The sequence below is a fragment of the Capsicum annuum genome, chromosome 8 (genome assembly GCF_002878395.1).
Source record: "Capsicum annuum cultivar UCD-10X-F1 chromosome 8, UCD10Xv1.1, whole genome shotgun sequence".
In the NCBI taxonomy this organism is placed as follows: domain Eukaryota; kingdom Viridiplantae; phylum Streptophyta; class Magnoliopsida; order Solanales; family Solanaceae; genus Capsicum; species Capsicum annuum.
Window position 1 is genome coordinate 34971341 of NC_061118.1, and position 12604 is coordinate 34983944.

At 35.9% G+C, this 12604-nt stretch overlaps 1 pseudogene; it reads left to right on the forward strand.

Moving 5' to 3' along the window:
- The first annotated feature begins 1192 nt into the window (after positions 1 to 1192).
- On the forward strand, positions 1193 to 8044 carry LOC107860594 (annotated as a pseudogene).
- The last annotated feature ends 4560 nt before the right edge of the window (positions 8045 to 12604 follow it).

Consider the following 12604-nt stretch of genomic DNA (forward strand, 5'->3'; position numbering starts at 1 on the left):
ATTTGATCGAGAGAGATCTCAATGGATCCGTGAAAGAGGAATATTGCTTGAACAGTTGGAGGTTGCTTCTGCTCGTGAAAAACGTGCAAGAGAGATAGTTGATTTTCGAGATCAACAGTAGTTGATTTTCGAGATCAACAGGCCCAGGAATGGGATCAGGCCTTCAGTTCTCTTCGAGGGAAGGTCCACCGTGTAGCACAGGATACTGCCAGAATGGGTTTAGATTATCAACAGTTGGATTGCGAGGACTTTTTGGCATAAGTACCAGCTTTCGCACAACGACTAACTACTTCATTGGAGGACATATATTTAAGTTTGGGAGGACATATTAAACCGAAGTCTCCTTGAATGGATCGTTGTTTTCTTTGTCATAGTTTTTCATTTTCAGTTTTAAAACTTCTTGTTTAGATATTATGTCTTTTAGTTTTCAGATGTTAGTTAGTAGATTTTATTTTAGGAGTTGGGTCAGTTATTTTATCGTATTTATAGTATAGAATGTAATGAAGTTGATTGTTTATTTCTATATATATTACATATGTTTTACTTCACTTACTTTATTTATTTTCTTCAATAATTAAAAAAAAGAGAAGAGACAAAACAATTTTGTTAAATTCCTCCCGAACTACGTAAGATCTGATTTATGTTCTGGCATGATATGTAGGCAACCCTCCAAAGGGTTCGATCATAATTTTTGAAAAAATACGCCTAAAAAGCCGAGATGAAACACAAAGCCTTCCATGATAGGTTGGAAAATGCATATAGAAGCATGACATATAACATGGCATTATAATGTGTTAAATATATAACACTCACCTATTTGCTACTTGGTCACAAAAAGATAAAGTTATTGGTGGTTGGTTTGTGGTTTAAACTGGCATCACATCCGTATAACACCAGATACAAGGGTAAAAGAAGAATGACCCACAGAGAAGGTATAGGGTGTGATAGTGAAGAAGAGCAGAATCAGTTGATTTCGCAGGAAGTAACATCAATGGAAGAAATAAAGTCATTAAAACAACAAATGGTTGAGGTGTACCAAGCTTGGTTGAATGGACAAGCCCCGCCTTCTTCAATCCCTGGACTTTCAACTTCAAATAATCTAAATTCTAACCCAGCTCAAACTAGTGATCCATTTTACCCACCAGGATTTGGCCCATTTGCTAATATGTCTGGAGTTGCTGGTACTTCTACCATGCGCCCACCAAATTCATCTGTCGCAAATAACCCACTTTTTACTTCTGTAACGCCAGCTATTGCGGGTACTCAACCGACAGTATCAAAGAATATGGGAAAACTAAATCTTGATATGTTATATCCTCCTAAAATGACTTTTAAATCCCAAAATCCACCTTTTCATGTTCATCAACACGATGCACCTATCGTGATTGAGAAGATTGCCAAGAATGAGGAACAAGAGGAGATAGCTAGAAAATTTAAAAGTCTAGAGCAGAGTATGAGAAATATGGAAGGATTAGGTGGACCAAAAAGTGTTTTATACAAGGATTTATGTATGTTTCCTGATGTCCATTTGCCGATAGGGTTCAAAATGCCAAAATTTGACAAATATGAAGGACACGGCGATCCTGTAGCTCATTTGAAAAAGTTTTGCAATCAATTAAGGGGAGCAGGAGGAAAAGAAAAATTATTGATGGCTTACTTTGGAGAAAGCCTTACAGGGATAGCTTCTGAATGGTTCATCGATCAAGACATTTCCCGTTGGCACGTATGGGATGACATGACTCAAGATTTCATTCAACAATGTCAATATAACATTGAGATAGTGCCAGATCGCACTACGCTTGCCAACAAAAAAGATGACCGAAAGTTTTTGAGAATATGCCGTCAGATGGAGAGAGCAGGCTTCAAGAGTCATACCATCGATAAAAGAATCTGAAATGATTAATTTTTTTTTACAATCACAAGAACCTGATTATTTCCATCATTTGCTCTCTACTATCGGAAGCACATTTGCCGAAGTTATCAAAGTTGGAGAGATGGTAGAAAACGGAATCAAGTCAGGAAAGATCATCAGCCAGGCTGCTTTGAAAGCAACAACACAGGCAATTCAAAGTGGTGCAGGAAGTTCGGGAGAAAGAAAAGAAAAAGGATGTAGCAACTGTTGTGACAGGTCCATGACAAAATTGGAGAAGTGCACATCAACCATAGGCATAAAATCTATTATATTTTATTCCATCTCCCCAGTATCCTATTTACAATGCACAACCATATGCTCGGGCTCCTTCTTACCCGCAGTGGCGTGCACCAGCAATCCAAAATCATCCAATGGCCCCGCAAGTTCAAAAAGGCCCTCCGAGGTCTAATTTTTGGCCCAGAGCAGAATTCAAAAGGGATAACATGGTAAAAGATAATTTCACTCTTATTGGAATATCTTACACTAGTTTATTTCATAGGCTGAGAAAAATGAATGTTCTAAACCCAATCGAGCGAAGGATCCCGAATCCTCCTCCGAAGAACTTGGACTATTCTAGAAGATACGGATACTGTTCTAATGCCCCAAGGCATGACACAGAGAAATATTGGTATCTGAAAAGAGCCATTCAAGAATTGATTAATACCCAACAGATTATAGTAGAAAGTCCAGATGCTCCAAATGTCAATCAAAATCCGTTGCCCGATCATAATGAAATAAACATGCTCGAAGTGATACTCAGTGGTGAAGATGCTATGATTTCCTTTAAGCCGATCATTAGAATTAAAACTGATTCATAAAAATCAGCAAATGCTGTGGATTTGACAAAAGAAAAACCTGCAGAAGCGGACGTGGTGATAGAAAAACCCGAATCATCGAATGATCCCTTGGTGATGGGGAAAGAGATTTCAGAAAATATTGGGTCAAGTCAAATAAATCCAAAACTCATTATTCCTGGAAGATCCAATAAGCCTCTTTTAATCATAAAAGGAGCTCCCGTAGCTCCTATTATTATTAAACCAGTGTCACAGCTGCCTATGGTTGATACCAAGGCAGTCCCTTGGAATTATGACCGCGTTATGGTGATGCACAAGGGGAAAGAAGTGTCTGAAGATATAGATGAAGTAGGGGGATTAACTCGATCTGAAAGATGTTATGCTCCAGTAGAGTAAAGAAAGAATAAACAAGGCCGTGAAGAACGAATGACGTTTAAGAAACCTGTTACTGATGAAAAAGCTGAAGAATTTTTAAAGAAAATGAAATTGCCAGAATATTCTATTATAGAACAGTTGAAGAAGACACTAGCACAGATTTCTTTGTTGTCTTTATTGATACATTCAGAGGAACACCGCAAGGCTATAATGAAGATTCTTAATGAAGCATGTGTTCCCAGCGAGATTGAAGTGAATCAACTGGAAAAAATTGTTGAAAGGATCCTTGAAGCAAATAAGATTACTATCTCAGACGATGAATTACCTGTAGAAGGTACTGGACATAATAAGGGTCTCTACATTACTATAAAATGTGAGCACTCCATCGTCACTCGAGTGTTAATTGATGGAGGATCAGGTGCTAACATTTTTCCTATGTTAACTTTGCAAAATTTAAATGTTAATATGGAGAGAATTCGACCTAACAATGTATGCATCAACGGTTTTGACGGATAAAAAACTGATGCCCTTGGTGAAATAGAACTCATATTAACAATCGGGCCTGTAGATTTTGCTATGGATTTCTAAGTGCTGAACATTGATGCTTCATATAATATGTTATTGGGAAAGCCATGGATTCATAGGGCTAAAGCAGTCACATCAATGTTGTATCAAATGGTCAAATTCCAATGTGACAGGCAAGAGATAGTTGTTCATGGTGAAGGAGACTTATCCATGTATAAAGACTACTCTGTTTCCTCCATCGAAGCAGATACTACCAATGTGTTAATTCATCAAGATTCTGAGGTAGTGGCTATTGAGCATATCCTCGAGGGGAATCTCATCGCAAGACCACAATTGTCCTCTGCATTTGTTGTGGTAGTGAATGAAATGTTGAAGCATGGTTTTGAACCAGGAAAAGGTTTATGGATGTTTTTGCAAGGCATTGTTCATCCGGTAAACCTCTATGAGAACTTTGGTACTTTTGGTCTGGGATACGAGCCTACTGCTGAAGATATAAAAAAGGCTAAAAAGTGTAAGAAAGAGTCGTGGTCACTTATCAAGCCGATACCGCCACTTCACGAGTCTTTTATCAAATTCAGTGTTGTTGGATCCTTCAAGTTACCTGCTACAGAATCAATGAATGATGATGATACAGAGTTGATTTACCTTTTTCAGAATATGTTCATTGAAGCTGATATGGTTGAAATTGGGGAAGGTACCAGCAATGTAGATGTGCAGTTTGTCAGCCCTGATGTCCAGCTTAACAATTGGGAGGCCACTCCTCTTCTTATTATAAAGGAGTCTTAGTAGTTTGTTTGTTTTTTCTTACAGTCTTAGTAGTTTGTTTGTTTTTACTCCTGTAATTGAAATTATTCTAGGATTATAATTCAGAACTTTAAATTTTGTATTTTAGGTTAAACTCTTTCTATTTATGTTTCTAATAAAGGTAGTTTCCCTTCATTTTATTTTTAGTCTGATTTTTATTTATTTATTTTCTATCATATAGTTCTTTCTATGCCAATTCTAATGATAAAACATGCATGAAGAATTGTCAACCAGATTTAAAAACCCAATCTAATTTTGAAATAATGATAAGGAGGTTGAATACGATGAAGAAGAAACATTTGAGGATATAAGCAAAGATTTCAAACAGTTTAAGAATAAGACAAATCCCAATTTGGAAGAAACTGTGGCGATCAATTTAGGAGATCATGAAAATATTAGGGAGACTAAGATAAGTGTACATGTTCAACCACAACAAAAGAAAGCTATAATTAAAGCTTTGCATGAGTATAAAGACATCTTTGCGTGGTCTTATGATGATATGCCCGGTTTGAGCACTGATTTGGTAGTTCACAAGTTGCCAATTGATCCTGTTTTTCCTCCTATCAAGCAGAAGCTAAGAAAGCTTAAAACTGACATGAGTGTAAAAATTAAAGAGGAAATCACGAAGCAACTTGAGGCTAAAGTCATTCGAGTGGCCCAGTATCCTACATGGTTGGCGAATATTGTCCCTGTTCCAAAGAAGGACGACAAAGTTCGGATGTGTGTTGATTATCGTGATCTAAATAAGGCGAGTCCAAAAGATAATTTTCCACTTCCCAATATCCATATTTTGTTGGACAATTGTGCTAAACATGATCTTGCATCTTTTGTGGATTGTTATGCGGGGTATCACCAGATCATTATGGATCCAGAAGATGCGGAAAAAACATCATTTATTACGCCATGGGGGACATATTATTATCGAGTCATGCCTTTCGGACTAAAGAATGTTGGAGCAACTTACATGAGGGCAATGACCACAATGTTTAATGATATGATGCACAAAGAGATTGAATTTTATGTAGACGACGTGATCATTAAGTCGAGAGAGCAATATGATCATGTCAAAGACTTGAGAAAATTCTTTGAAAGGATTTGAAGGTATGATCTCAAACTTAACCCAGCAAAATGTGTATTTGGAGTGCCATCAGGAAAACTCTTGGGTTTTATAGTCAGTCGACATGGCATTGAGTTAGATCCGTCAAAAATAAAAGCTATTCAAGATTTGCCTCCACCAAAAAATAAAACAGAGGTGATAAGCTTACTTGGAAGGTTGAATTATATCAGTAGATTCATTGTTCAGCTTACAACAACTTGTGAGCCAATAATCAAGTTATTGAAGAAGAATGCTAAAGTTGAATGGACTGAAGAATGTCTAGAGGCATTTGACAGAATTAAGAGATACTTGTCGAATCCGCCTATTTTGGTTTCTCCAGAGCCAGACAGACCCTTGATATTGTACATGTCTGTGTTAGACAATTATTTTGGCTATGTATTGGGCTAACATGATGTCATGGGCAGAAAAGAATAAGCCATCTACTACCTCAGCAAAAATTTTACCACTTATGAGGTTAAGTACACTCTTCTTGAGAAGACGTGCTGCGCCTTAACTTGGGTAGCCCAAAAGCTGAAACATTACTTGTCATCTTATACTACTTACCTTATCTCTTGTATGGATTCTTTAAAGTATATTTTTTAGAAGCCTATTCCTATAGGCAGACTTGCGAAATGGCAGATGTTACTCACAGAGTTTGATATTGTTTATGTGACACGAACTGCAATGAAAGCTCAAGCCTTGGCGGATCATTTGGCTGAAAATCTTATTGATGAGGAGTATGAGCCATTAAAGACTTATTTTTCAGATGAAGAGGTATTGTATGTTGATAAGTTTGTTTCTGAATATTGCCATTCAGCCTGGAAGTTGTTCTTTGATAGAGCTGTTAACGTAAAAGAAGTGGGGATAGAAGCAGTTCTTATTTCTGAATCAGGACAATATTATCTTATAATAGCCCAACTTCGATTCTACTGTACCAATAATATGGCAGAATATGAAGCTTGTATTCTGGGATTGAGATTAACCATTGACATGGGGATTCAAGAACTGTTGGTATTGGGAGATTCAGATTTATTAGTCCACCAAATCCAAGGAGATTGAGAGACTCGTGATTCAAAACTCTTACCATATAGAGGCTGTTTGCAAGATCTTTGTCAACAATTTGTATCAATAAAGTTCAAACACATTCCCAGAGCTCATAATGAGATTGCTGATGCTTTGGCAACCTTATCTTCGATGCTTCAACATCCCGACAAAACTTATATTGAACCTTTGCATATACAGATTCATGATCAACATGCATATTGCAATGTGGTTGAGGAAGAACTTGATGGGGAGTCGTGGTTCTATGATATCAAAGAATATATTTAGACTGGGAAATATCCTATACATGCCGATGGTAATCAAAAGAGAACCATTTGACGTTTGTCTAGTGTATTTTTCCTAAGTGGAGGAATCTTGTATAAGAGGACTCCTGATTTGGGACTTCTGAGGTATGTAGATGCTAAAGAAGCTTCAAAAATCATGACTGAAGTACATTCTAGGATTTGTGGACCACACATGAGTGGGTATGTTTTGGCAAAGAAATTCTCCGAGCAGGTTATTATTGGCTCACCATGGAGCGAGATTCTATCAATTTTGTTCATAAATGTCATGAATGCCAGGTACATGGAGACTGGATACATTTCCCTCCATCTGAGTTGCATACAATGACTGCTCCATGGCCTTTTGTGGCTTGGGAAATGGACATAATTGGACTAATTGAACCAAAAGCTTCGAATGGACATAGGTTCATCTTGGTAGCTATTGATTATTTCACAAAGTGGGTGGAAGCAGCGACTTTCAAGTCAGTGACCAATAAAGTGGTGATTGATTTTACTCACTCCAATATCATTTGTCGGTTTGGTATTTCAAATATAATTATCACAGATAATACTGCGAATCTCAATAGTCATCTGATGCAAGAAGTGTGCCAGCAATTTAAGATTATGCATCGAAATTCAACTCCTTATCGTCCAAAAGCGAATGGAGCTGTAGAAGCTGCCAATAAGAACTTAAAGAAAATACTCTGTAAGATGGTGTAGGGTTCTCGACAATGGCATGAAAAGTTACCTTTTGCTTTGTTGGATTATCGTACTACAGTTCAGACTTCAATTGGTGCAACTCCTTACTTGTTAGTGTATGGAACTGAAGCAGTTATACCTGCAGAGATTGAAATTCCATCTCTTCAAGTAGTTGTAGAAGCTGAAATTGATGAGGACCGATAGGTCAAGACTCGTTTGGAGTAATTAAGCTTGATAGATGAAAAAAGATTGACATCAGTATGTCATGGACAACTGTACCAGAAGAGAATGACATGAGCATATAACAAAAAGGTGTGTCACAGACATTTTGAAGTTGGTACTAAGACGCATCCTACCTCATCAGATTGAAGCCAAAGGCAAATTTTCTCCCAATTGGCATGGACCATTCATGGTGAAGAAAGTGTTACCTAATGGCGCGTTATATTTGACTGATATAGAAGGCAAAATGGAAGGAATGTCGGTCAATGCTGATGCAATTAAAAGATATTATGTATGATATTCATGTACAATTATGTTATGTATGTTTTGTACTTACATTTTTAAAGATTTGAAATGATGAAGGCATTTTATTCTACTATCTGAATAATATATCAACCTTTGCTTACCCCTTTGAGCTTTTATTTTTTTCGTACCCCTCTTTTGGAATCAAATTAAAGTCAGAAATTAAAAAAAAAATCAATCAAAAAATTAAAATCAAACAAGAGAATGATGTTTCCTGAACTACGTTTGACCTGATTCTTGTTATGACAAGATACGTAGGAAGCCCTACTCCGAGGTTCGGTCCAACCAAAAGAAAATTCAAATTACCCAGAATAAGATAAAACTGGGGCAAAAAGTTTATTTCCTTAATAAGAGTCGATTCCAAAAGTTGTATGTTTCACCCAATGTTATATAAATTTTTGAGCCTCATGCCGACCTTTCTTTCTAACCCCTTATCCAAAAGCCAAGTTAGAACCAAAGAAAGACTTTCGGATCAATCTTTGAGAATGTCAAGGCTAAACATGTTATGAGTGGATGATATTTCATATTTTTGGGTGTTTATTTTTTTAAAAAAAAAAAATGAAAATGAGAGATTCTTATTGGTGAAAACCCTTTCGGGCACCATGAGACAACTGTGAGCTGAGACAAAAATGAAAAAGGAGATAGGCTCGTTGGCAAAAACCTATTGAGGTGCCACTAGCCGAAGAAAGGTTGTTATCAAGAAGGAACAAGTTCAAAATTGGCTTAATTTCAAGCTTAATAAGTGGACAAAAGTTGTAATGATTAGTGTGGGTAGATCTGGTTATTTTATTCAAAATGCATGTCATAATCACCTGAATCGGTTTCCACATTCAGATAAGTTTTCTCTTTGTTTTGAAAAAGAGATGTCTGTTGTCTTTTTCTTTTGTTTTATTTTAATTTTTGATTTTTGTGTCCTCGTCATCAAACAAAAATTTTTTGTTGTCTTTTGAGTCAAATTCACATCAGGTCGAGTGAGAAAGGACTCCAAACTCGCTACCAACTCTTTTAAGGGCACAAAGCAAGACAAAGGGTCGATACACAGAGACAACGTTTCAAAGTAAAAGTAAGGTACTCAAGATGATTGTGATTTGACCATTTTAAACTCATGAAAATCTAAGAGATGTATTGGAAGCTAAACTTAGAAGCATCATACAACAGAAATATGATTTGAGTTAAGGATCTCAGTAGTTAGAATTCTGAGTCAGAAGTATGATAATTCAATGAATATTATCATGAATTGAAAAAGATTTGAGCATGGAAAGTACAAGAACAGTCAGTTCAAGAGCCAAAAACCACAAACCAGCCACCACATGTTTTAAAACTCACAATTTTTCTTTGTTTGGAACAGAGATGAAATAATTGCTTTCAGATAAAGGATGAGATTTCACACTTCTCTCAATGCAAGAAGCATGGTTGCAACATCCGATACTAGATATCGGTCATGGTAAACTTTATTCTTTGCGAGATATATTAAGATCCAGTGACACATAAATTTTTCCAGTACAAGCTGGGGCAAAAATTTTATGTGTGTTGTATGGAATTTATTTTTGCTCAGGACCTTCCTGAAGAATGAATTTACTTTTTTTTGCTCAGGACCCTCCTGAAGAATAGGAATTTATTTTAATGCTCAGGACCCTCCTGAAGAATGGGAATTTACTTTTTTGCTCGACCCTCCTAAAGAATGGGATATTATTTTCTGTTTCACTATTTACTTTGAGTTCGGGAGCCCGCCTTAAGAACAGGGTGAAGAAAAAGCAAATCCAGAAGCCTGCCTGAAGAACAGGGTGAAGAAATTGTAAGTCCAGGAGCCCACCTGAAGAACAGGGTGAAAAAGTTGTAAGTTCAAGAGTCCGCCTGAAGAACAGGGTGAAGAAATTGTAAGTTCAGGAGCCCGCCTGACGAACAGGGTGAAGAAATTGTAAGTCCAGGAGCCTGCCTGAGGAACAGGATGAAGAAATTGTAAGTCCAGGAGCCCGCCTGAAGAATAGGGTGAAGAAATGTAAGTCCAGGAGCCCGCTTGAAGAATAGGGTGAAGAAATTGTAACTTCAGGAGCTCGCTTGAGGAACAGGATGAAGAAATTGTAAGTCCAAGAGCCCGCCTGAAGAACAGGGTAAAGAAATCAAAAGTCAGGAGCCCGCCTGAAGAATAGGGTGAATTTTCAAGTTCAAGTCATGAAGATTTGAATCAAGATTCTAGAGATTGCAATTTTTACTTGTATTTTTAATTTTGGATTTTATTAGTCAGTTGAATGTAAAAGCAGAAGTCGTCAATCGAAAATCGACAGAATCTCACTCGACTTTAACTTTTTCTCTCACCAAATTACCTTTTGAACTACTCATGACCTGATTCCCTTATAACCCGGGATAGGTAGGATGTCCAAAAACAGGACTCAGTCACATTTTTTCTTTTAATTTTTATTTTTACTTTTCAAATAATTGGAGAATCAAAAATCATATCTTGTATACTTCTTTGTATGAAAACTTTTTGAAATTTCACGCAAAGAGGGACAAAAATGTAGACACGTGATTTTTGATCCTCCTCGGATTCTAATTTACTTATCGGTATTAAATATTTATATTTATATTTAATCATCTATTATTTTGATTATTATTCTTATTTTAATAAATTTTTAGTTAAATAAATAATTAAATAAAGTTAACTTTAAGATATTTATTTTATTTTTTCTTCTAATTAAAAAAAATATAATACAAAAAATAAAAATAATATTTTTATTTATAAATTTTTAATAAATAAAAATATTTTACAAAACATAAAATTAATTAGTTATTATTATATTTATTATTTTATTTATTATTTTTATTATTAATGTCTTCTATTTAAAAAAAAGAATTATATTTTTTTATATTTTTCAAATTCAAAAAATAAAATCCTATCCTAATCCAAGTAACTGTTCCCCCCTATTTTTCCCCACCAAAGTCCTATACTTAAGGAACTCTCCCACCCCCAGACAGAGTACGTACTTTCTACATGAAATAAAAATACTATTAAAAAACTAGTCAAAGTGAAAAAAGAAAGGGAGAGAGATCTTCAAAGTGATCAGGAGAAAAATATCAAATAAAAAAGAGGAGAGAAGAAAGTTGGATTCGAGTGTTTCATTCGAATTTTTCCGATATCAACAGTCGAGGTTTTTATTTTGATTCATCATACAGGTTTTTGTTCGACCTTGAATCATCTTATGTTATAAAGTTTATAGATGAAAAATATGAATGAAAATATTAAGTGATTTCATGCATTATGAATGGTTGATCGATTAAGTGAATCTTTATTACTATATGTTCTGCGATTAAAAATTTTGTATGTTGATACTATGTGATTTTAAATTAAAACAAAAAAAATATATAGTAAAAAATAGGTACTGTTACAATTTCACAACGAAATACACACATACACTTTTCTGTACACAGATCATACATACATATTCTCACTGCATTTCACAAAAACATCACACACACGCATACACAGTTAACCAGAGATAGACCGGAGAGAATTAAAAAATCAGTAATTATATAGAGAGATCAGAAAGTAGAGTATTGATCGAAGAATATTTTATTTCTTGACTTTTTTGGCGAACCCACTCCATCGGAAATGTGCCAGAAGCATCAATCAAATTTGAATAGGCAAAAAATCATCGGAAAAAGAACCCCATTGATTCTCTTTCGAGTTTCGGCCAAATCCGCTGATAACCACCATTAAAACCGACGAAAATTCGCCGGTAAAACCACCAACCCCACACCGACGTTGATTCCCCTTTCCTCTTTCTCCCGATGTCGTCCAGACCTGGCCACCACCATCTCTCCTCTACCAGCCGGCGTTCCCCTCTCCCCTTTCCCGTCATCCCTCCTCCATCGCCGGAAAACCCCAAGGCCGGCAAACTACCTTGCACCATCGACTCCCTCTTTCCTTTCCCGCCACACACGCCCAAAATCGTTACACCGGTGAGATAGATTTCTCCGGCGTCGCTTCCTTCACCGGAACGCTGCACCACTCCCTTTCCCTCTCCCCGTTCTGACGACCAAACGACCAGATTTGGCCGGAATCAATGCCACAACGGTGAAGCCCATGGCGCTGCCCTTTCCCTTCTCCCTTTTCCAACTGCTACCATCATATATGGCCAACGATCAGATCTCTCCGTCCTCCTTTCCGTTACCCCTACTGGCCAATTCTGGCCAGTGACCATCTCTATAAAAAATGACTCTATTTGTTTTTTAATGATATTAGTTACCGTGAAATTTTTATCTAGATTATTAAAATATTAATTTTAAAATATAAAAAAAATCTTTCTTTATTTAATATAAAATTATATTAATTCCTTTGTTTGATAATGTTCCATTGTTTATCAACTTATAATTAAAAATACTATATTAATTTAAATCCTCATTATTTTAAATAATGTTTTTTTTATTTAAATTTTATATATTTTTGGTTTTAGAATTGTTCAATTTTTCTTTCATGAATTTATGTTTAAATCAGATTATTGGAATTTTTGTGTCTAATTTATTTTATAAAAATATGATTTGAAGTTTGCATGAATTT